The sequence below is a fragment of the Marmota flaviventris genome, chromosome 3 (assembly GCF_047511675.1).
Source record: "Marmota flaviventris isolate mMarFla1 chromosome 3, mMarFla1.hap1, whole genome shotgun sequence".
Taxonomy (NCBI): Eukaryota; Metazoa; Chordata; class Mammalia; order Rodentia; family Sciuridae; genus Marmota; species Marmota flaviventris.
In genome coordinates this window covers 92,409,957-92,432,425 of record NC_092500.1, presented here as the reverse complement: position 1 = coordinate 92,432,425, position 22,469 = coordinate 92,409,957, and the positions used below count along the sequence as shown (strand labels likewise).

Here is a 22,469-nt window from a genome sequence, read left to right as displayed (position 1 = left end):
GTCCTGTAAGTCTCTTTCTTGTATTTGATTTTCTAATCCAGTCTTCAGGTTTTGGAAATTTCTGATATCATTTCTTTAAAAAGATTGTGCATTCCTTTGGTTAGAATCTCTGTTCCTTCCTCTATCCCAATAAGTCTGAAATTTGATCTTTTCATGCTATCCCATAATTTTTTGAGGTTCTGTTCATGGTTTCTTACCATCTTTTCTGTGTGGTCAACTTTATTTTCAAGATTATATATTTGTGTCTTCATTGTCTGAGGTTCTGTCTTCCAAGTGATCTAGTCTGGTAGTGATGCTTTCTATTGAATTTTTAATTTGGTTTACTGTTTCCGTAAGTTTAAGGATTTCTGGGGGGTTTTATTTTTATTTTTCAGAATCTCTATCTCTTTCTTGAGGTAATCTTTTGCTACCTGTATTTGTTCTCTTATCTCTTTGTTGGAGTGATCAATTGTTGCCTGTATTTGCTGTCTATGTCATTCTTTGATTTGCAGATCATTTTAATTATGTATGTTGTGAACTCCTTCTCTGACATTTCTTCTACTGTGCTGAAATGGATTCTTTTATTGTATCATCTTGGTTTGTTTGAGGCACTTTCTTCCCTTGTCTTTTCATGTGTTTAGTGTGTCTTCACCTCTAGCAGTGTGGATTCAATATGTTACAGTTTTTACCCTATAATCTAATAGCATCCTTGCAGGTTTCTGATGTCTCACCTTGGTGTTGGGCTTTCAGAGACTCCCTTCTGGAGTCTCAAGAGGGAAGCTGCCTCAACTAAAGACCTTGGTGGCAGTGGCCGAAGTAACCCCAAATGGCAATGGAGGTGTTCCAAATAAAGGCGACCACTTTCAGAGATGGGGTTGAAAGGGTTGGCCGTGAGATGGCCTTGGGCAACCTGTTCAGAGATGCAGTGCTGTAGCATGTGGTGCTGTGGCAGTAGCCGCCTCTAGGCCCTGTTCTTTGTCCCAAGAGGGAGGTTACTACATTGGGGAGGGCTATGGTGATGGCTGCAGTGTTCCAAGATGTTGTTCCAAGTGTTCGGGTGTGGCAGGGGCTTGCATTGGTAAATGGGGAGCCTCAGCAGAAACTCTGTGCAGGTTGGTGAGGCTGTCCTGTTTCCACCTGGGTTTAAGGGGGTGGGGGGGGGCGTTACAGGCCTGTCTTGCAACTGCCTGGGTTCATGCACAGGCACAGGTCAGCAGGGCTCTTCTGCACATTCACTTTTGAGTTTGGAAAGATGAAAAGTATTCTCCTTATGACATGATGACTTTAATTATCACTGTATTATTACTATAATTTTGTCATAATGGCATAATCAGTGCTAGTTTCATCACTAGTTCTTAAGCAGAACTTTATTTATTTTCCTCTATATTTATATCTGCTGCCTTACTCTGTGACATGTTAAGCAGTACTTGATGGGTTATTAAGTAAAAGAATAATTAAATAACTGAATATTAGGTATTTTACCAGTGCTTTAACTCAGGAAACTACATCCATGATATAGGTATTATTTTGTAAATAATCCTTAAATAAAATGCAAATGAAAATTATAAAGATCTTCATGATAAAAAGGATCATAGTGGTCAGCATTCCAAATCTTTATTTCATTTTTTTACTAAGAAATATGAGTTTAGCATAAACACTAGCCATTCCAAAATCCCTTAGGGTCTTTTTTTTTTTTTTGACGTGTTTAAAATTTTCCTGACACCAGAAAAACAACAGTTGAATGATGACCAGATGGCAGGAGAGCTGTGGTAATTTGGCTGGAAGTAAGACGAGCATTGAAGCATAATGAGCAAATTAGAGATTTAAATATTTTCTACAAGCAGATCAACCTAATGGGGTGGACGAGATCACCCAATGACTTTTTATTCATTTTATTTATTTCCTTTTAAAAAGTTACTGATTCATTAGAATGATGATTTTTGGGGAGATGTGACTGGTAGAATAAATGGAAATATTTTTCAGGTATTATCTTCTTAGAACTACCTAGGGTGAATCCTTCCTAATCTTAGAGTATGAGGGCAGGAATGATATCATCGAGGTGCGTAGCTAAAACCTGGGAAGCAATCTTGTACTCTCTATTCAGGAGAGTAAAAGAGGATGAAAATCCCCCAATTGTTCCTTACCTTGTCATCTTTTTAAGGATTATGGGATCAAGGGAGTTTTCATGTCTTGAGACATAATTCTGGTCTTAAAAAATTCTGAAAAGACTCTTTGATGTTAGAGATAATTGCCACAATCAGGTTTTATAAGAATTGATATAAAATCTGTCAGCACCTGAGGCTTTTCCTGGGTTTATGGCTTGGATTTGGGGTTTTCTCACTTTTAATGATATTGTGTTGTCTGAATGATTGACTTAATGGAGGAAGTGAATTGAAAGCAAGCCCCATCATTTTTCCTGTATGGTATGGAATTGAATAATATGTTGACTAGATTCAAAAACATTTTGAAAATATTGAATGTCTTTAGTTTGCCTCTCTGAGTTATTGAAATAGAATAATAGGACATGTATTTAACTGGCATCTTTTGCAGTTTCCTAACCTAGAAATGACTGATGAGAAATATATATTGCATAAATTAATCAATATTAAAGGCATAAAAATGAGTATTCTATGTAGGCTGTGATATTAATACAGAGAGAAGAATGTATGTTTACAGCATATTTTCTACTGCATGTGAAATTCTAGAGATGATTTTTTTAAAATTAAATGAATAAACGAATATTTTCTTTTATGAAGTTATTGATTCATTGGTATGATGATTTGGCAGAGAAGTGACTGGTAGAATGGATGGAAATATTTTTCAGGTTTTATCTTCTTAGAACTACCTACGGTGAATCCTTCCTAATCTGAATGTATGAGGGCAGGAATGGTATTATTGAAATGCTTAGCTAAAACTTTTCAAAGCAATTAAAATTAAACTATTTGTTTAAATTTTATTTCTAAAAATATGTTTCCTAGTTGGGAATCTTGAAAACTACAATGCAAATCTGCTTTATTATGTTCTACTAGTTGTTGTTATCACCAAAATATAAAAAAATAATAATACAAGAGTAAATATGGCCATTACATATGGATATACATGAAATATAAAATTATTTATGTAATACCAGTTTTTATGTGCATCTGCTCAAGCATTCTGTAACTATTCTGCAATTGATTTTTTATTAATTCAGTGCATAGATATATAATATGTTTATTTAAGAAGTAGAAAGGTGCCTTATTTAAACATAAAATCCTTCACCAAATTTAGTGAGATATGTATTTGGTGAAAGAAAGTGCAGCATTTAATTCATTTTTTTCTTATTTTCAGCATATTTTTTTCCATTTGGAAAATTTTTCATGTTAATTATATATACCTAATGAAACACAATATATAGCTGTTAGAATACTTTACTTGAATCACTGAGAAAAGCTTGAGAATTCTGTCTGACTGTTCACTTAGCAATACCAATAAATCACAGGAATTCCTTTATATAATTTACTTTAATGATGCAAAGAGAGAAGACCCTTATTTCTGGTGTAAGAAAACAGCAAGACCTGTAATTCATTTTGGTGTTTTATGTGTGTAAATGTCTAAAAACAAAGCCAAATATTGAAAAACAGTTTAAAAGATAAAAGTCAAAGTAGGCAATCAAGTTGGGGGCAGGGCTGAGAAAGGAACCACTGTTATTTTGTCATTTGTAGAATCAGTGTTATCACTTGATTTTCCTGTTACATTAACCAACAAATTCCATGTTTGCTTAAGATTATTAGTAGGATTTCTGCTCTTGCAACTAAACAAATCAGGACTAATACATTAGCTTAACACTGGAAATTGAAAAATAAAGAGTAATTAATTAAAGATGACCAAAAACTCTGTTTATTAAGAAAGACATGATGTAGGAATATCATGGTTTGGTGGGTGTAAACATTTTATTATTAAAACCAATAAACAGTGGAATTAAATGTTCCCAAACTACCTTGAAAAGACACATTCTTTCTGAGTTTGCCCTCAGAATGTGAAAATGGCTTTAATCTAAAGACCTTTAATTCTGAAAATGAGATAAAAGAAAAGAAGCAGTTGCAATGAGTCTAAAATTCATCTTTCGATTCTACATATGTATGTTAAAAAGAACAATATAGTATTTTAGAAATATTTGGAAGTTAATTTAGTTGTAGAGGTTGAAAATATATTGTACTAGCACTGATGAATCTAGTCAATCTTTGAAGCACATTGAAGTATTGCAGTGTGAAGAATGAGCAGGATCTTACTGATGGAAATGGAAACTATCAGGCAACCACCAATATCTATTTTCACTGAATTGTGGGAGAAGTAGGAAACTTTTCTTCAACAAATATTTACTGAGTGCCTACTGTATGCCAAGCACTAAGTGAACAAGGTAGAACTGTTCCCTTTACTCAAAGATTTTACAGCATAATAAGGAGACTCCTACAAATGGGAAAACTTAATATGGAATAATATAAACTCTGCTAGGGGAAGAATGAGGCTTTAAAACATATGTAAATAACATTTCACCCTTATTTAAAGAGATTTATGGAAGTCTTTTTGGATAAATGGCTGTCAATATTGATTCCTGAAAGGCAAGTGGCAATTAATAATAATCATGAGAGTAATACAGACAATTAAAACAACTTTTACAATTGGCCAGAAGACAGCAGGGATGACACAGAGTGAGTAGTTCAGTATGGGTCAAACATGCATAAAACAATTGGGTAAAAATAAGAATAAAGAGGAATTCAGTAACCAGAACTAGGAGATAATTTGAACCATGCAGAGAGACTTCATTTCTGTCCTGAGGAAAAGGTACAGTTCATCATATGATAAAATTTCACATTTTAGAGATACCTGGCTGAAGGTTGGTGAGTGAAGCCAAGAAAGCAGCACTAGAAACACCATGGTAATACAATAACAGTGAAAATTTTGACTCCATAGTTAAAATCTGTTACCCACACAAAACTTGTACTTGGGTATTTATAACATTTTTATCTGTAATTGCCAAAATTTGGAGCAACCAAGATGTCTTTCAGTAGGTTAAGAGATAAACAGTAGGACACAGACAATAGAATATAAATCTGTGCTGAAAAAACAATAAACTATCATGGCATAGAAAGACCTGGAGAAATTTAAAATGTTATTTCTGAGTGAAAGTGGACAATCAGAATAAAACTTACTTATTATTAATACCAACTATATGTAATTGTGGAAAAGCCAAAATTATGGAGACAGTAAAGAATCAGTAGCTTCCAGAACTTAGGAGGGAAAGATGGCTGAATAGGAAGAACACAGAAGATTTAGGGCAGTCAAGTTTTCCTGTTTGATACTGCAATGATAGATGCATGCTATTTACACTTGTCAAAACCTATGTACTGGGCAACATCAAGAATGAATGCTACTGTAAACTATGGCAATGATACGTCAATGTAGATTCATCAGTTATAATAAGTATACAACTTATTGGGGAATGACAATATGGGGAGACTGTCCATGTATAGAAGCAAGGGATAGATGTGAACTTTTTGCTCTTTCTGTTCAATTTTGTTGTGATCCTAAAACTGCTCTAAAAATAATCTATTTATAAAATCATGCTATGTATACTAAGAAAATGATAGTTCCTATAATGAGGAAAATAGATTGTTTCAAAGAAACTTAGAGGAAATATTTGAGAATTTATTTAATGAACTTAATAAAGAAATAATAAGTCAGAGTAAATGAACAAGGATACTTCGATTCTCTTAATTCACATTATTTGTATGAAAGGAATTTTCTTCTTGCTCTATTTCTTAAGGCAAGATGATGAGGTGAGGATTATAAGGGGGCTATTCCAGTCTTTTTGACTTGGGATAACACTTGTTTACAGTTTGTCTTCAATTACTAATTCTCTGTCACTTAGAGGTCTTGAAGTAAATAAGAATTTACAATCCAGGTTTTCTAAGAAAGGAAATAACTGCCCTAATGAAAAGCTCTATAGAAGGACATTTTCTCCCACTTGCAGAAGAGTTTTTCTGTCTCCTTTTCTGGGTATTCATTTTATTCCAATACATTTATTGAAGTGTACCAAGTATAGTTCTTGGAACTTAGATCTAAACTCACTCTTTTGATTAAGGAGTGAATGCCATGACATATGTCTCCTAGAAGTGTCTAAATATCTCTTTTAATATAAATAATTTTTAATGTAAATAGTTGACAACTCACTTAAACTGCCCCAAAGTGAACTCTTAGGAGGAGTAAAAGTAGAGTCAAAAAATTAGACTAGGACAGATCCCTGAAAGATGTCAACATCAAAGAAAATGTAAAAAATAAATAAATAAATAAATATACAGGAACCTGAATGGTGGAAGAAAAATTCTTTGTCTAACACCAGGATTCAGGATATATTAGTATTACACCAGGTGGGGTGGGGAATAAAGAGAAGAAGGGTGGTATTTCAAGATAAATGAAGAGATTATTTCACAGAGAAAGAGATGGCACACTCACTGACCCTGTATTCTGGCTTCCTCCCTCATCATTCAATTGAAAATACTCTCACCAGGCTCCCTAAAGATTTCTTTTGCTATATCCAATATACACATTTCAGTTTTTTTGCCCTTAATTTCATCTTTAGCCTTTTAAAATAGCAAGAGGTATGTTCCTTTCACAGGCCCATACTGTGAGAGAAGAGAGCGAAAGAATCCTTTCCTTCTGTCTCTGATGCTTGACCTAAGGACTTCCATCATCCCTAACACATCTTTAACACCTTCTGCCTGATTCAGCTGGACCAGTTTCCAGCCAATTCAGAGTGAGCACCCTCATAATTTTTCAAACAGTTCTACTCATTGCATTACATTATAGGCTCTCAAAATAAAGGGAACGGACTTTAAATAAGAGAATTAAAATGAGAAATAGGTGAGAAAAATATTTAGAAAAAAATTAAAAAGGGAAAAATTAAGAAAAAAATTTAAAAAGACAGAAAATATTTACCAAGACATAGTTAAACCTCGTTTTTTTTCTTCCCCCAAATCAAACCATCCATTTTGAAAATGGTTCACATGTAGTTCATAAAGTCTTTACTTTATCTTAAATGGATGTATTTTAACTCCAACTAACTGTTTATTCAAAATAACAGGTTATAAATATGGTTTAAGAATTCTAAATGGGTGTATTTAAAAGTTATTGCATATAAATTTCCTAACTAAAATTTTAAATATTTATTCCCAGAAAACAGCAAGCCCTTGCTAGAATTTCAGATTAAAATGCAAAGGAGGCATTTAACTTTGATATGGCTATAAATTTAAGCAAGCTAGGGAAAAAGATTTCTTCTCAGCCAGTTGGTGCCAATATATGTCACCTCTGTCACCATCTATAATTTTTCCCTCTTGCCACACTGTTTGTGAGAGCTAGTTTGACAAGAAAGCATGTTTCGAATTGGGCAAGTAGTAAGTTTCTCTCTAACTTGGTCTTTCAAACTTCATGGTGATCCTGCTACCAAGGAATTAGAGTTTCTGATAGAGGTCAAAACACCTTAGTGGGTTTAGGTAATGTGATAAACTTGCCCAGAGGATGAAATTAACATTTGTGTTTGATTCTACCTTATGAGGCACATACAGTCTCACTTGATAAAGGAAAGAAAGCCCTTGGGAGAATAGCTGGAATCAAATATCAAAACTGAAAATCAGAAGAGATAAAATTGTGAAAATGTTCACTGGTTAAATTATGATCATCTTTCCAAACACAAACTTTAAAAATGATATTATCACAGAAAGTGCCATATAACTTTCTGTATTTTTAACTCAGATTATAATCAAAAACTGTGTTTAAAACAAACATGAAGAATCTCTGAAGATAGAAGAAGATAGATGAACTGGACACTTCTGAACAAGGGAACAGCATGATGTTGTCTGGGTGTTTCCCTTGTTGCCTCATATATCCTAGTTTTGGAGCAGAAGAAGTTTTCTTACACACACACAAAATAATAACAACAAAAACTGATTTTCCTAACCAAAGAACAAGAAGCAGGAAAGCACAGCAAAAAAGAGAATTTTCAGACAGCAACTTCTCTGCTCCAGCCAACAGAATATAAACGATAACCCTATCCACAACCATGCTGTCCAAGGTCTTCTTCCTCAAGATGACCTTTCAAGGTACCCACAAGCTCCCACTGTGGTGCTGTCAGAGAACAAGTAGGGAGATCCTGGTTCTTCCATGCAAACAGGTAGGAATGAGGTTCCCCTACTTTTAGCTCTGATGGAGTCCTGAGTAGCCTAGGGCAGAGTCTAAACCATCACCCAGCTATAAAAAGCCTTCCCCCAACACATTATCAGTAGAGATCTTCTGAAAAGTTAGATCTCTTATGCCAGCTCTGCATGGACAGGACTCTGCACCAAGATTATGCTAACAGAGACCTAGGGAACCTGGAAGGCTACCTCCACCTGGCAGAAATAAGATTATATCCTCTAACTCTTCCCCTACTAGAGCAGAGAAAACCTGGTAAAACAATATTTTATTTTTAAAAAATCTAGTATCTAATAACATGATTTGAAAATGTCTGGAGTTTACTAGAGACTCATTATGTCAAGTACCAGGAAGTCTTTTAACCAAATGAGGAAAACAATAATTAGATGTCAATATCAAGATGACAGCAATACATGAAAATAATTACCTAGCATGACCAGCTGGGGCTTATTCCATAATGAAAGCTGGTTCAATATCCAAATATTGATCAATATAATCAATATTAATAGGCTTTGAAGGCATCACAGTGTTATTCCCAGTACCCCAAAATTAATCTCAGTACCCATGAATGGATGCATGGTTAATGAAAAAATCATATATATACACAACAGAAAATTTTACAGTGTTCAAGAAAGAAATCCTGATGTTTTCAACAATATCGATAGACCTAGAAGACTTTGTTGTGTGAAATAAGCCAGGCACACAAAAACATAAAATGCATGATCTCATTTATGTGTCGAATTCATAAAAGTTGAACTCATAGGGCTGTGGTTGTAGCACAGTGGTTGAGCACTTGCCTAGAATGTGTGAGGCATTGAGTTTAATTCTAGCACCTCATCTGAATAAATAAATAAATAAATAAGTAAAAATAAAAACCCACTGACAACTAAAAAAAATATTTTAAAAAAGTTGAACTCAGAGAGGCAGAGGATAGAATAGCATTTACTAGAGGCTGAAGTATGGGGAGATTGTGGAGAAGGTTGGTAAAGAATGTTGACTATAGTTAATCATAATATATTGCATACTTAAAACGTGCTAAAAGTAGATTTTATGTACCATGAAAAAAGGATGTTTGTGAGACAGCACATATGTTGATTTACTTGATTTAGCCATTTCACAATGTGTGTGTGTGAGTGTATATAAACATTATGTTGTATAATATAAATATATATAATTTTGCCAATTAAAAATAAATAAATGCAAGCACAAATAAAATTTAAAACTTTTGCTCTGCAAAAGATCCTATTCAATAGTAAAATTAAACTATAGATTGTTATGGACCAGGTTATATGGGCAATGACCAAACAGACTCTGCATCATGTAAGAAATGCTTCTCTCAGGGGAAAGACCCACCTCTATACCCATTAATAGTTACCTAGCATAACATACTTGGCAACACAAAATAACAACAACAACTTAGCAATTCTTATACAATGTAAAATTGTTCTCTTTGGTGTCCATTTTTTCGTGGGCAATGTCAGAGATTGATTGTCTAGACATTAGGAACCATTCTCTAACTTGCACTGAACTAGGGTCATTTTGACCCACTTCCCTTCTGTTTGCTTGCTGCTATGCCAACCTGGAATGTCCGGTGGGAAATACCAATGTACCCAATGCATTGTCTCGCTAACTGCCTAATTCAGCTTCTGCACTTGCTTGCTTGCTCTGTTTTTTGCCTTTAAATATTCTAAAATGCTCAGGCTCAGGGCTGTTCCTTGCAGAGACAGTTATGGGTCCTACGATGGGCAGTTGCTGGCAGGCCAGCTAACTAAAGACTCTTCAATTTGGACAAAACTGGGACTTGATATATTTTCTGAGTGACCTGCCCCATAGCAAGACTAGGAGAAAATGTTTGAAAACCAAATATTTGATCAAATTAGTATCTGGAATATGTAAAGAGTTCTCATAACTCAATGATAAAAGAGCAAATAGGTTAATTAGAAAATGAGTAAAAATGAGTAAAATAAACATTTCACAGTAAAAGATAGTAAGAATGGGCTGGGATCCAAGCAGCTTAGAGCATAATGCAGGAGGATCGCAAGTTCAAAGCCAGCCTCAGTAATTTAGTGAGACCATATGCAACTGAGTGAGAACCTGTCTCAAAATAAAAATAGTTTTTAAAAAGGACTGGGATGTGACTCAATGGTAAAGTGCCCCTGGGTTTAATTCCTGGTACCCCCTACCCACAAAAAAAAATGGTCACATAAAAAGATATTCAACACCATAGCTATTAAATAAATGTAAATTAAAGCTACATTGAAATATCACTGCCCATCCACTACTGTGACTCAATTTAAAATATAATAATAATATTAAATGCTGATAATAGTGTGGAGAAATGGAATTACTCATATTTCTGGTTGTAATATAAAATGGCACAGTCATTCTCAAAACAATTTGACAGCTTTTTAATAAACTGAACATAAAAACATTTACCACATAATTCAGAAATTATACTTTAAGGTATTTATCGTGAATAGATGAAAATATGCTTATACAAAAACCTGTACATTATATGATAGCTTTATTTGCAACAGCCCAAAATGTCCTTTGGCAAATGAAGAGTTTGATTTATTGGATCATGTATGTTCTATATGAAAATTTTAAGTATATTACTAACATTGAATAGAAAGTTGAACTTGTGCTAATAGGACTGAATTTTAAGACTCCATGAAAATCAGTTTTCTTTGGCTCATCAGTTAGTTTTTCGTAAAAAAATTAAATGAAAATCTAATAAACATTGTACATTTATAAGTATAGCATTTAGTGCAATTTGTGTCAAAAAGTACAAATGGAAGTAAAAAGAAAAACTTTGAATTTAAATAATGAAACACAAAATGCATGTTTTACATTGTCTCTGACAACTTTTCAGGTAGGTGACATGTGCACTGTAGGTGTAAAATCGTATTTTATTTGTAGACAATTGCCATCTGCTTACTGGTTAGTTGAGAAGCTGAGAATCATTTATCTTTTATTACTTTATGCTACTTTCTATTTGTGGGTCAGGCTGAGGTAACCTAGATAAAAGAGGATAAAGCTAAGATCTAGAAAGAGCATAAAAATAATAACTACTTATAATGTATAACAAATTTTCCTCAGTAGATATACATGAAGTTTTCAACATACATGGTACTTATACTTAGCAGAAGTCAGTATTGGTAGTTTTTATTGTTATCATCATTATTTTTATGTTTGAACAGGTTGAGATGGCAGATAAGTGATGTCCCAGAGAATAACATCAACAGGGTAAAGAAGAGAAAAATCAGGTGTCTTGGTTCAGATTATTATATTCCAGAGGTTACCCAGTAAGTAGCTTCATTGGGCATAAAGTCAAGAAAAACAAACAAACAAACAAAATACACACTTACTTGTGGGTATATTAATAACTTCATTAATAAATTCAGTAAATAATGAAGTCTGAGGAATAAAAATGAAACATTGAATAATATTGTATACTGTAGGCTATAATATAAAATATAAAAATTATTTTTGCTAATTGAATTTTTTTTTGAAAATGATGATGAGGAAACATTTAGAATCTATTTAAAGAAATTTTAAATTACTATAAAATATCATAGATTATTTTTCCCCCATGAACCAGTATTGTAGGCTATTTATTTGGGGCTTGAGGGGTAGAAGAAATCTCCTTGTCAAAAAAAGAAACAGAAAACTGAGAAATAGAAAATGTAAACATATCTTTGATGTGTACTAATGGCAAAATATTATTTAGAAGAAAACATTATACCTTAGAAAGACATGTGAGTGGTCAGCTATATAAATTCCTTAGTAAATTCTGAAAAGAAAATAAAGGAATTAAAAAAAAAAAGAACTTGAAGAGGAAAAGCAAAGTGAAGATTCAAAATAGGAAAAAGTTTTGCTCCATCTTAGGAACCACTATGTGAATTTTATAGCAATCCTTAACAGAATATTAAAGGATTTCTATTTAGAGGTTCACAAGCACAAATCCCCAAGTGACTGAATTTATAGCTCTGTGGTTTTTGAATTTGGCTTCAATTGTGCTTTATGCTTGCTAGGTTAGTTCTGCATTAAATTCTAGCTAAAAGAATCTTTTCAATTCCATATTGTCATATAAGATACATTTCCTTCTTTTTAAAATGTTACCAAGTATGCTTTCAGATAAAATATTTGTCATGTATTTGGAGAAAATTATCACTTTAATTAAAAATGTATTTAGCCATTGGATGTACATAAACCAACTTATTTTTGTTATAATTTTTCTGCCTATAAGGCTGCCCTTTGGGTTGGGAGATAGAATTTTCTTCCAAATAATTGTTGTTATTGTTGTTTCAGTTCATTGTTATTGTTTTATCACTCATCTTTTTACTTTTTCTTTTTTTTTATTATTTTTTTTTAACTGACATGAATTGCTATTGTTACATATTACATTCACAACTGAGTGCCACCTAAACTCGGTCATTAAGATTAGACATTATCGGTCCTAGTTAGTCTGGGCTGCTATAGCGAAAAAACAAAACAAAACAAAACAAAAAATCCACAAATTTATTTATCACAGTTCTGGAGGATAAAAAGTCCAAGATCAAAGTGTCAACAAATTAAATGACTGATGAGATTTTGTTTCCTCTTCTATAGCAGTCATCTCATTGTAAGCTCACATGGGAAAGGGCAAGGACACTCCCCTGGGCTGCTTTTACAAGGGCACTAATACCATTAATGAGGGCTCTGCCACTGGGACCTCCCTACTGTGCTTCCTCCTAAAACCATCACCTTGAAGATTAGCATTTCAATATCTGAATTTCAGGTTTACACAAACATTTATATCATAATCCTAAAAAAATTATTAAAACAAAGCTCTTTATATATTGAAGTAAAAAAAAAAATCTGACGAGTCCTTTTAAAGAAACAGAAACTATTGGTTAGTAATGAAAATATTGGCTAGTATTGAAAGTAAAATTGTTAAATGTTTTTGATGTTTTACCTACATTCCTTTATAAAATTACATTCTCTAGCCTTACCCATCTTTTCAATTAATGTCTTTTGAAATAAAACAATATTACATCTGTAAGTAAGTAGTTACTGATGAGGTATAAAGTTTTGAATGCTTAAATATTACCCATTGATTTTCCCTTTTTAAATAAAACATACATGGTGTGTTAAAGTATCAAAGTGGTTAGGTCAACCAGGAGGTTCTTGGTGATGATGGAAGTCAGTCTAGAGTAATGGCAGTGAAGGTAGAGGAAAATAGATTCATTTTGGAAATCATTAAGAAACATTCATAGGACTTGGTGTTGAGTTAGACATGTAGTCCAAGTCAAGAAGACCTACAGTTTTCTGACCTGAAAAATGTGGAGATGTTGTTATTTATTCTCATCAAACCAGAAAAAACCTCATGAGAAAAAAAAAAATGGGAGGCTAATTTCTCATCTTGCAATTTGAAGCCAAAATCTATCAGTAAACTTATTGGTGTACAATATTAAATTAAAGACCCACAAGAGCTGAGCATCCTTGTCTTGGTCTCTGGCCAGATCAGCCTTAGAAATAGCTCCATTCTCTTGCAGTTATGGAGAAAAGTCACTGCTGCTAACTTATCACAAGACACAAAGAATTTCAAGAGATTCATAGTAGCTGCTGCTCCTAGTCCCTTATAGTCCTTGTGGGTTAAGCTGAAAGTACATTGACTCACTCTTGACCAAGATAAACGTTGACCTCTTTTCCTATTGCCCCAGAGGCATAAGACATTTAAAACACATGCCAAACTCAGAAATATAGGACTGTGGTTCTTCAAAGGCAAATTTTGACCATTTGAAAACAAAAATCACACAGATAAGTTGCTCTCTCCTCCAATTTTATTTCATTTAGAAATGTAATGCAATTGTAGTCTCCTTGTGAGACCAAGAAATCAGCTTGTCATACAATTGTGTATGACATTATAACTAACATCGTTGTGCTCCCTCTTCTTTCATTTTTCTTTCCCCATGTTCCTGCTTCCCTGAACAGGTTGACACATGATATGCAGCCAATGGTGCAATAAACTTATCATTTAAACTATTCATCAATTAGATTGAATGAATGTATTATACTTTCAAGGCTATATTAACTTTCTTGCTCTCTGCCAAACTCTGTTCCACAAGACCATTTATTAATTAAATTCCACAGAGTACCATACTGGTCCATTTTATTTGTGGCATGATGCTAGTTATGTCCAATAATCAAGACATGGAACATCTCTTACATATTCTAATGAGATACACAAGCTAAAAGGTAAAAGATATTTTAACAATTGGAAGTGGACTATTACAATATGATGGCCTTTCTAGAGTACTATTAAGAACATTTGTGAGAAGAAATTCACACAGTAGATCAAGCAATGAGTAGTACCTTTTTTTTTTTTTTTTTTTTTTTTTTTTTACTTCATTAGGAAAGAGAAGTGACCAGAGGTATCAAGATACAGCTGGGCTGTGGTGAATTATTTGATTGGTTAAAGTCCTAAAAAGAAGGGGGAAAGGAAAATGGCACAGGGAAGGACCTATATGATTTTAAAATTAGACTGAGGATATATGGTCAGATTCAGATGAAGCCAGGAATATTAAACATGTAAATCTAACTATGTCTTCTTTGCCAGGAAAAACCATCAAACTATCCCTGCCTAAAAAATTTAATTATTCTTTAACTAAAGAAATGGTAATACTTTTCCAAAAAGTATTTGCCTTGCAAGATACTGCTGATATTCCTCATCATCTATCCCCACTACCTCTCTTTGTTTCTCAAAGTGGTTAGCAACTTTATTTTTAATATCATTTTTAAAAATTTAGAATATTTTAAATTTTAGCAAAGAAAGTGAATATAGTGCAGAGTTCCATTATCCTCCATGTACAATTACCCTATTATTAATATATTACATTAGTCACAATTAAATTGTTATCATTGGAAAATTAATTTCCTACATTAGTCACAACTCAATGAAACTATATTAATCCATAATTATTTACAAAAGATTTCCTTAGTTTTTATGTTGTTTTCCAGAGTCTCACTCACAGTACTACATTACCTTCCATTATAAGGACTTCTCAGGCTCTGCTAGGCTCTGACAATTTTTCAAACATCATTTTATTATTCGTGATCTTGAAAATTTTGAGTGTTGATCAGGATTTTGGTAAAATGTCAGTTGGTGTTTATTTTATGGTTTTTATGGTGATTAGATGTTAGTTGTGAGTTCTAGAGAGGAAAATGACAAGAGAGGTAATACAATGTCATTCTCATAATATTTTACATATTAAACATGTAAATCTAACTATGTCTGTGTATGTGTGTGTGTGTGTTATGCACACCTAATCCAAAAATGCAAAATATTTTGCATACCTATGTAATTTCATGATGGAAAATTTTCTCACCTAATCTCATGTAACCAGTCTCAGTCAAAATTCAAGCACACTAAAAACATTGTATTAAATTACCTTCAATCCCTGTGGATATGCTATCCCCTGTGGATGGCATATTGTTGGATCATTAATATTATCATTTTCAACAAGGACAAAGAATCTTCCCTTTTGATTGGCTTGGAATTTTTTTCTAATTATATTCAACCTTATTTCTTAATACACTTGTATTTAGGTCTGTCATTTTACTTTTTCTTTCCTCAGAGTATATAAGGTATATTTAAAACATAAATAAATTTTGTGTCTGATGCCCAAAATATTTCATTATGTATATGAAAATATTTCAAAATTAAAAAAATGTTTGATATCCAAAACATTTCCTGTCCCCAAGAATCATTTCAGATAAGGTATAATCAGTTTATGTTTTCAGTTAAAATTCAGTATAATTTAATTTATTGTTTTCTTAAATTGTTCCTATTTTGGAAGTATTATTTGGGAGTTCTTTTACTTGACTACTCATTTTTTTTTACATAACCAAATCATAGTGTTTTTGTTGTTGTTGTTGTTGTTTCAGCATTTCTTTACTTTCAGGCACTACAAGATGCTCCAGTTTATTAAGTATGATTTTAGCTATAGGTGTATCATACAGAACTTTCACAAGGTTGGATAAGTTGCTTTATACTCATAGTTTATTGCATGTTTTGCTCTTGAAAAGATGTGTGATTTTTTTCAAATACTTTTATTGCACATTTGGAGATAATTGTTTAATTTTTACCATCTATATTATTAATCTGGTGTATTTCCTTCATGCATTCGGTATTCTTACATTAAGCACATAAATGTTCATAATTTCTAGGTCTCCCTCATTTATTTATCTCTTTGTTCGTATAAAATGTCTCTCTTTATCTCTAGTAATACTTTCAAAGTCTATTTTGTCTGATAATTATATAAACACTTCCAGCTTTTTTGTTATCACTGTTTGCATGGTATATTTTTATTGTTTTACTTTCAGTATTTTTGTATGCTTATTCTAAGTTGTATCTCCTGTGGACAGCATATTATTGGATTTTGTTGTTTAAGCCCAAAGTAGCTCTGTCTTTTGATGGAATTGGATTATTTAATCTATTCCTATTCAATGTTATTGTTTATATACTTGAATTTAGGTCTGCTATTTTTCTTTTCCCTATGCCTCATAGAGTTTTGTTCCTTTCATATTCCTTTATTTATTTTTGTATTGAATCAATACTTTTAAATGTAACATTTCATTTCATTAATTAGGTTGTGCTTAATGATGAATGATTAAATGTTTCACCCAAACTAGGAAAAAAGCATGTATGATGTATGTTATTATAATTTCTATTCAACATTCTACTGGATGTTCTAGCTAGGACAATTTGGCAAGAATGGTTAAAAAATATCAAGATTACAAAGGGAAATTTAGTATTTTCTCTATATGTAAGTGATATGTTCAAGTTCTTGTTTAAAAAATGGGTTTATATCATCCACTAAAAATATCATAACAAATGAATTCAACACAGTTGAAGAATATAATTTTAGTACAATAGTCAAATTGTATTTCTATATACTCACAGTACACTAACTATTCAAAGATAAAACTAAGGCCACAATTACATTCAAATGAAGTCAGAAGAATACATTTTTTTGAAGAAATAGGACAAACTATGTGCAGCACCTCACACTTGCAAACTACAAGTATGTTTGAAAAATATAAAATAAAGATTAAAATAAATGGAAAAACATGTTTATTTACATGAGGAATTATGTTATTGAAATGGTAACATTTTGTAAACTGATCTATGGATTCATCATAATTCCCAATACAATATCAGTTTACTTCTGTGTAGAAATTCACAGCCTGATTCTAAAATTCACATGAGTTTACCAGGGAACTATTATAGCCTAAATAATCCTGGAGAGAAAAAAAAAGAATAAAGTGTTAGGGTAACTCACATTTTTTTTTAATTTTAAAGCTTACTACAAAATAATAATAATTATATATGTGCCACAAAGGCAATCCCCTGATGACCTACTTCCTCCAGCCGTGGTCTGCCTGCCTTCAGTTACTATCCAGTTAATCAATATCAGTGGAGATTCATTAGTTTGGATTAAGGATCTTATAATCCAATCCTTTCACCTCTAAATTTTCTTACATTGTCTCATACATGAGCTTTTGGAGGATACCTCATATTTATACATAGAAATATGGACTAATGAAATAGGATTTTGAGTTCAGAAATCAACCCATGATCTAATTTTCAACATGATATCAAAACAATTCAAAGGACAAGGAATAGTCCCTTCATCAAATGCTTCTGGAACAAATAGCTACATGAAGTGAAGCTGGACCCACAGTTTATAGCACCTGTGAACATTAACTCAAACCATGAGTATGGAACGTGCCTGCAATCTCAGCTATTCAGGAGGCTGAGACAGGAGGATGATAAATTCAAGCTGGCCTGGAAAATTTAGTGACACCCTGACTCAAAATGACAAATAAAAAGGGCTTGGGATACAGTGCAGTGGTAGAGAACTTTTGGATTTAATCCCCAGTTGTACTAAATAAATAAAAAGATAAATAAACTCAAAGCCATCCAATGATTTCAATTAAAAATTTGTACCATAAAATTCTTAGGGGAAAATACAGAAATTAATCATTATGAAACTTGATTTTGAAATGGTTTCTTGAAATTGAAATAACACCCAGAAAAATGACCAACAAGAGAAAAAGTTAATAAATTGAACATTATCATAATTGAAAACTTTTAAGCATCAAAGAATATTATTAAGGAAGCAAAAAATCTATATATTATAAGAAAATATGTGAAAATTACAAATATGATAAGGAACTAATATTCGGAGTATATAAAGTGCTCTTACACCTTATCAATGAAAAGACAAATAGCTCAATTTCAAAAGTGGCAAAGGATTAGAATAGACATTTTTCCCAAATATGTACTGATGGCAGACAGCACTTGCCAAGAGTAGCAATATTATTGATTATTAGGCAAATGAAAATTAAACACAAAGGGTAACACTGCTATGTTAGCCATCATGTTTTTAATGGAAAAGAATATGTTTTAGTAAAGATATGAAAAACCGCAACCCTAATATAGTGCTGGTAGAAAGTGAAATGTATGCTAGTTTCATTGCTACTAAGGTGTCATTGCTTCTATGTCCTATCATCTGACAAAGCAATGTGATATATATACATATATGTATATATATCATACATATATAGGCCAACTCATATTCTATCTATCTATCTATCTATCTATCTATCTATCTATCTATCTATCTATCTATCATCTATCTAGATATAACCATTTGAGCCAAATAGGTTAAACGTGGCTTTAGATTGGTGCCTCCAACTCTAACCCATTACCACATGGATTATTCAAGCTTTATCCCTTTACTTGTATGCAACCTTTGAATTCAAAAGTGAAAAATGTAGCTCCCACAGTCTGCCATCCATTTACTTAATAGTTCAAATTTACTACACATGTACAATTTTAGACTTGCATTCCCATGGAGGGAAAAATAATCCACTAGAATGCAGTGCTTCTGTATAATTCCTTTGCCCTTTAGTCTCACTAACTTCACTTAATTCCAATTACTTCAGTCAGCATCATGTTTCCACCTCCTTCAGAAGATTGCTTCATCTAAATGTGATATAATTCTTGAATTCCTGGCACTGATATTTACTATTTGTGTTTTAGAGTTCTGTGCAATAATGTTCTAGGTTTTGTTTTTGTTTTGTTTTACCACATTTGTGGTAAATTGCAACAACAATCTCAGAAAACAAAGTGATGTTTGAATTTTTTTTTCAGAATGCCTTGCCTTTTCTTTTCCATGTACTCCACAAAGGATAAATATTTAATCTTCTTATTTTAATATTAATTCTACTGAAGCCCAATTTTATGATTCCTAATTTCACAGATTATACTTTTGTTGTCACATATCATCAACAAAAGTAAGTTCATTAAAATTTTCTCCCGTGATTTTTTCCCTAGAAGTTTTATAGTTTTACATTTAAGTCTATGAACAACTTTGAGTTTATTTCTTTAGTTTACTTTTTGTAAAAGGTGTGAGGTCTTCCTCAATGTTCTCATTCTCTCTGCCTCTTCCTTCTCTCCTTTCTTTCTTCCTTCCCTCTCTCTCTCTCTCTTTCTCTCTCATACAAATATGTAATCATTCCAGAGCCATTTGATGAAATGACTTTCCTTTTTGTATTGTGTTTCCTGTGCTCCTTTGTCAGGTGGCTCTATTTTTTATGGGTCTTTCCTTCTAGGTGTTTAATCTATTTAGTTGATATATGTATCTATTCTTTCATGTATTAAGTATTCTATCTAGATTATTGTTAACTTTAGTATTTCTTGAATTTGGAGTAGCAGTATTCTAACTGTATTTTTTCTTCCTTGGTATTATATGTCTGTTTTATATCTGTTGTCTTTTCATATAAATTTTTAATCAGAGTGTTGATACATACAAACTTCCCTGTTAGAATCTTGGATGGGAATTTAAAGATCATGGAGGAATTAATTGATATCTTAAAAATATTAAGTGTTCCAACCTATGACCATGAAATCTCTTTCTACATATTTAGGTTTACTTTGATTTCTTTTGAATGTTTTATAGATTTCTGCTATAGTTCTATACATATTTTGTTTCACATACCTAAATATTGGCTATTTTATGCTATTATGATTTTTTTAAAAAAAAGCTTCAAATTAAAATTATAATTATTACTTACAGAGGAAAGGAATGAGCTTTGGATATTAACTTTGTACCCTTTACTTGCTATCCTGAGAACTATACTTGGTTATTTTAATTTCTTATGCACTTTCTAAGATTTAAAAAAATGACTACCATATATAATTATTTCTCTTTTCTCATTTTATAGACATTTTTTTCTTAGTTTAATGTGATATCTAGGAATTCCACTTGTTGTGAAAGTACATGCTTGCCATGTTCATGATCTTAAGATAAAGAAAAATAAATAGCAATAGGGTATTTGTGTGGATGTTTGTTTTTCTAGTCGAGAACGTTTCTCACTGTTATTAATTTATTGAGAGACTTTATTTTAAAATCACAAATAATGTTATATTTTATCAAATGTTCTTTTTTGCATTAATTAATGATCATATGTTTTTTTCTTCCTAAGCCTGTTGTCTTATGTTGAATGTTTAATTTTCTATGTATCTTTAATAAATGCCACTCTTGAGTATAATTTTTTTCATGATCTTTGTTTTTAATTATCTTAAATCTTTTGGTAACATATTTTACAAATTTGTACTGAAGGGAATATCTCTTTTACCTTAATATTTCCATTTAATAAGTTGGCAAAAAGCACCATTACCAACCACCTAGATGTTCCATAGTATTATTTCTGAATAGTTGTTTAAAGAGAATCCTGAATTATAACTTAGTCTGAGAAAGTAAAGAATTAAAAAGATTAAAAGTCCCACTTATTATTGTATTATGCTGATTTAAAAGCATCTGAACTTATAGATCAACTAAAAATGTGAGAAGATTTATATATTCTTTAATATTATACAGAAACCACATTAAAAGGCCTTTCCATAACGAAACAACAGTAGTTTAGATACAGGGACTTCTAATTAAATTGGCATGATCAACAAAAAATATAAAGTAGACACTGCTTCCTTATCTGTAACCATTGCCTTTTAATAGGCTAATGACCACAAATTAAAACACATGTGGATCATGCTTGGTTATGAGAGAGTGAAGGTATTTCCCCCATAACTAAACATACTCACATAATCAGTTTTATAAACCTAAATATAAAACCAGTTTTGAGATGTCATTCACCATTTTTGTGAAATATTGAACTTTACTAAATAAGCCCAACCATAACTTAAAAAGGAGGAAACAGTGATAGAATTTAATGAATTGGGAGTACTAACCAAAATATTAAATTAACTACAAGTCAATTTTACTTAAATCAGGATTGTCCAACAAAAATAATTTTGTCAGTCATTCATCATCTGATTTCTGGTGTATCACATCAACTAAATTATGGTGCACATACAAAAGCCATGAGACATTTCTGTTTGGTAATAAATAAGGCAGTACCTATTACTCATTAGTGGCTTTTTTGAGGTAAGCTAGAAAGTCTGCCCTTTATCCCATCTTCTTAATGCCAGCGAAGATCATTTTTGTGCCAGAAAGTACTTTTTGGGACTCTCTAAATACTACACCAGTGTATCCTCTCCCCAGGTGGTGCCTTTGTTCTTGTTGGCATCTGTATAAGAGAATCCAACAACCTGTCCTGTCTTCAGCCCAAACAGTCCATGGAGATTTGGCCCAGTCTTGTGCTTGCCTCCTTTTTCCACAGTGTGGCACTGGGCACACCACTTCTGAACAAAAATCTTCTTGCCTTTTTCACCATTACCCATTTTTAATTCTGCTGCAGTTTCTACTCCTTGTGCTCACCATTCTTTTGTTCTTTAGTCATTAGCGCAAAGATGATTCCCGCTCAGAAGCCGGATGTCCCATTCTCTGTTGAGTCTAATTTTTTTATACATTGCTGGATTTGATTTGCTAATATCTTGTTGAGAATTTTTGAATTGCTGTTTATCATAGATGTTGGTCTGTTATTTTTCTCATAATACCTTTATTTAGTTTTGTTTTTAAGTGAAGTTGCTGTGTGTTTCATGTACATTTATTTTCTGGAAGATAGTGTGGAGAATTTGTATTGTTTCTGCCCTAAATATTTCATATAATTCATTCATGAAAGCATTTGGACTCGGTGCTTTCTATTTTGGAAAATTGTTAGTTCAATTTTATTAATAGACATAAGGTTGTTCCGATTATCCCTTTCTACATACGTAATCTTTGTTAATTTGTCTTTCAACCAACTGTTTC

The 22,469-nt window shown here is 32.3% G+C and overlaps 1 pseudogene; it reads right to left on the bottom strand.

Annotated features, from left to right (window-relative positions):
- Positions 1-21,680: 21,680 nt before the first annotated feature.
- On the bottom strand, positions 21,681-22,000 carry LOC114108383 (cytochrome c-like; annotated as a pseudogene).
- Between the last annotated feature and the right edge of the window lie 469 nt (positions 22,001-22,469).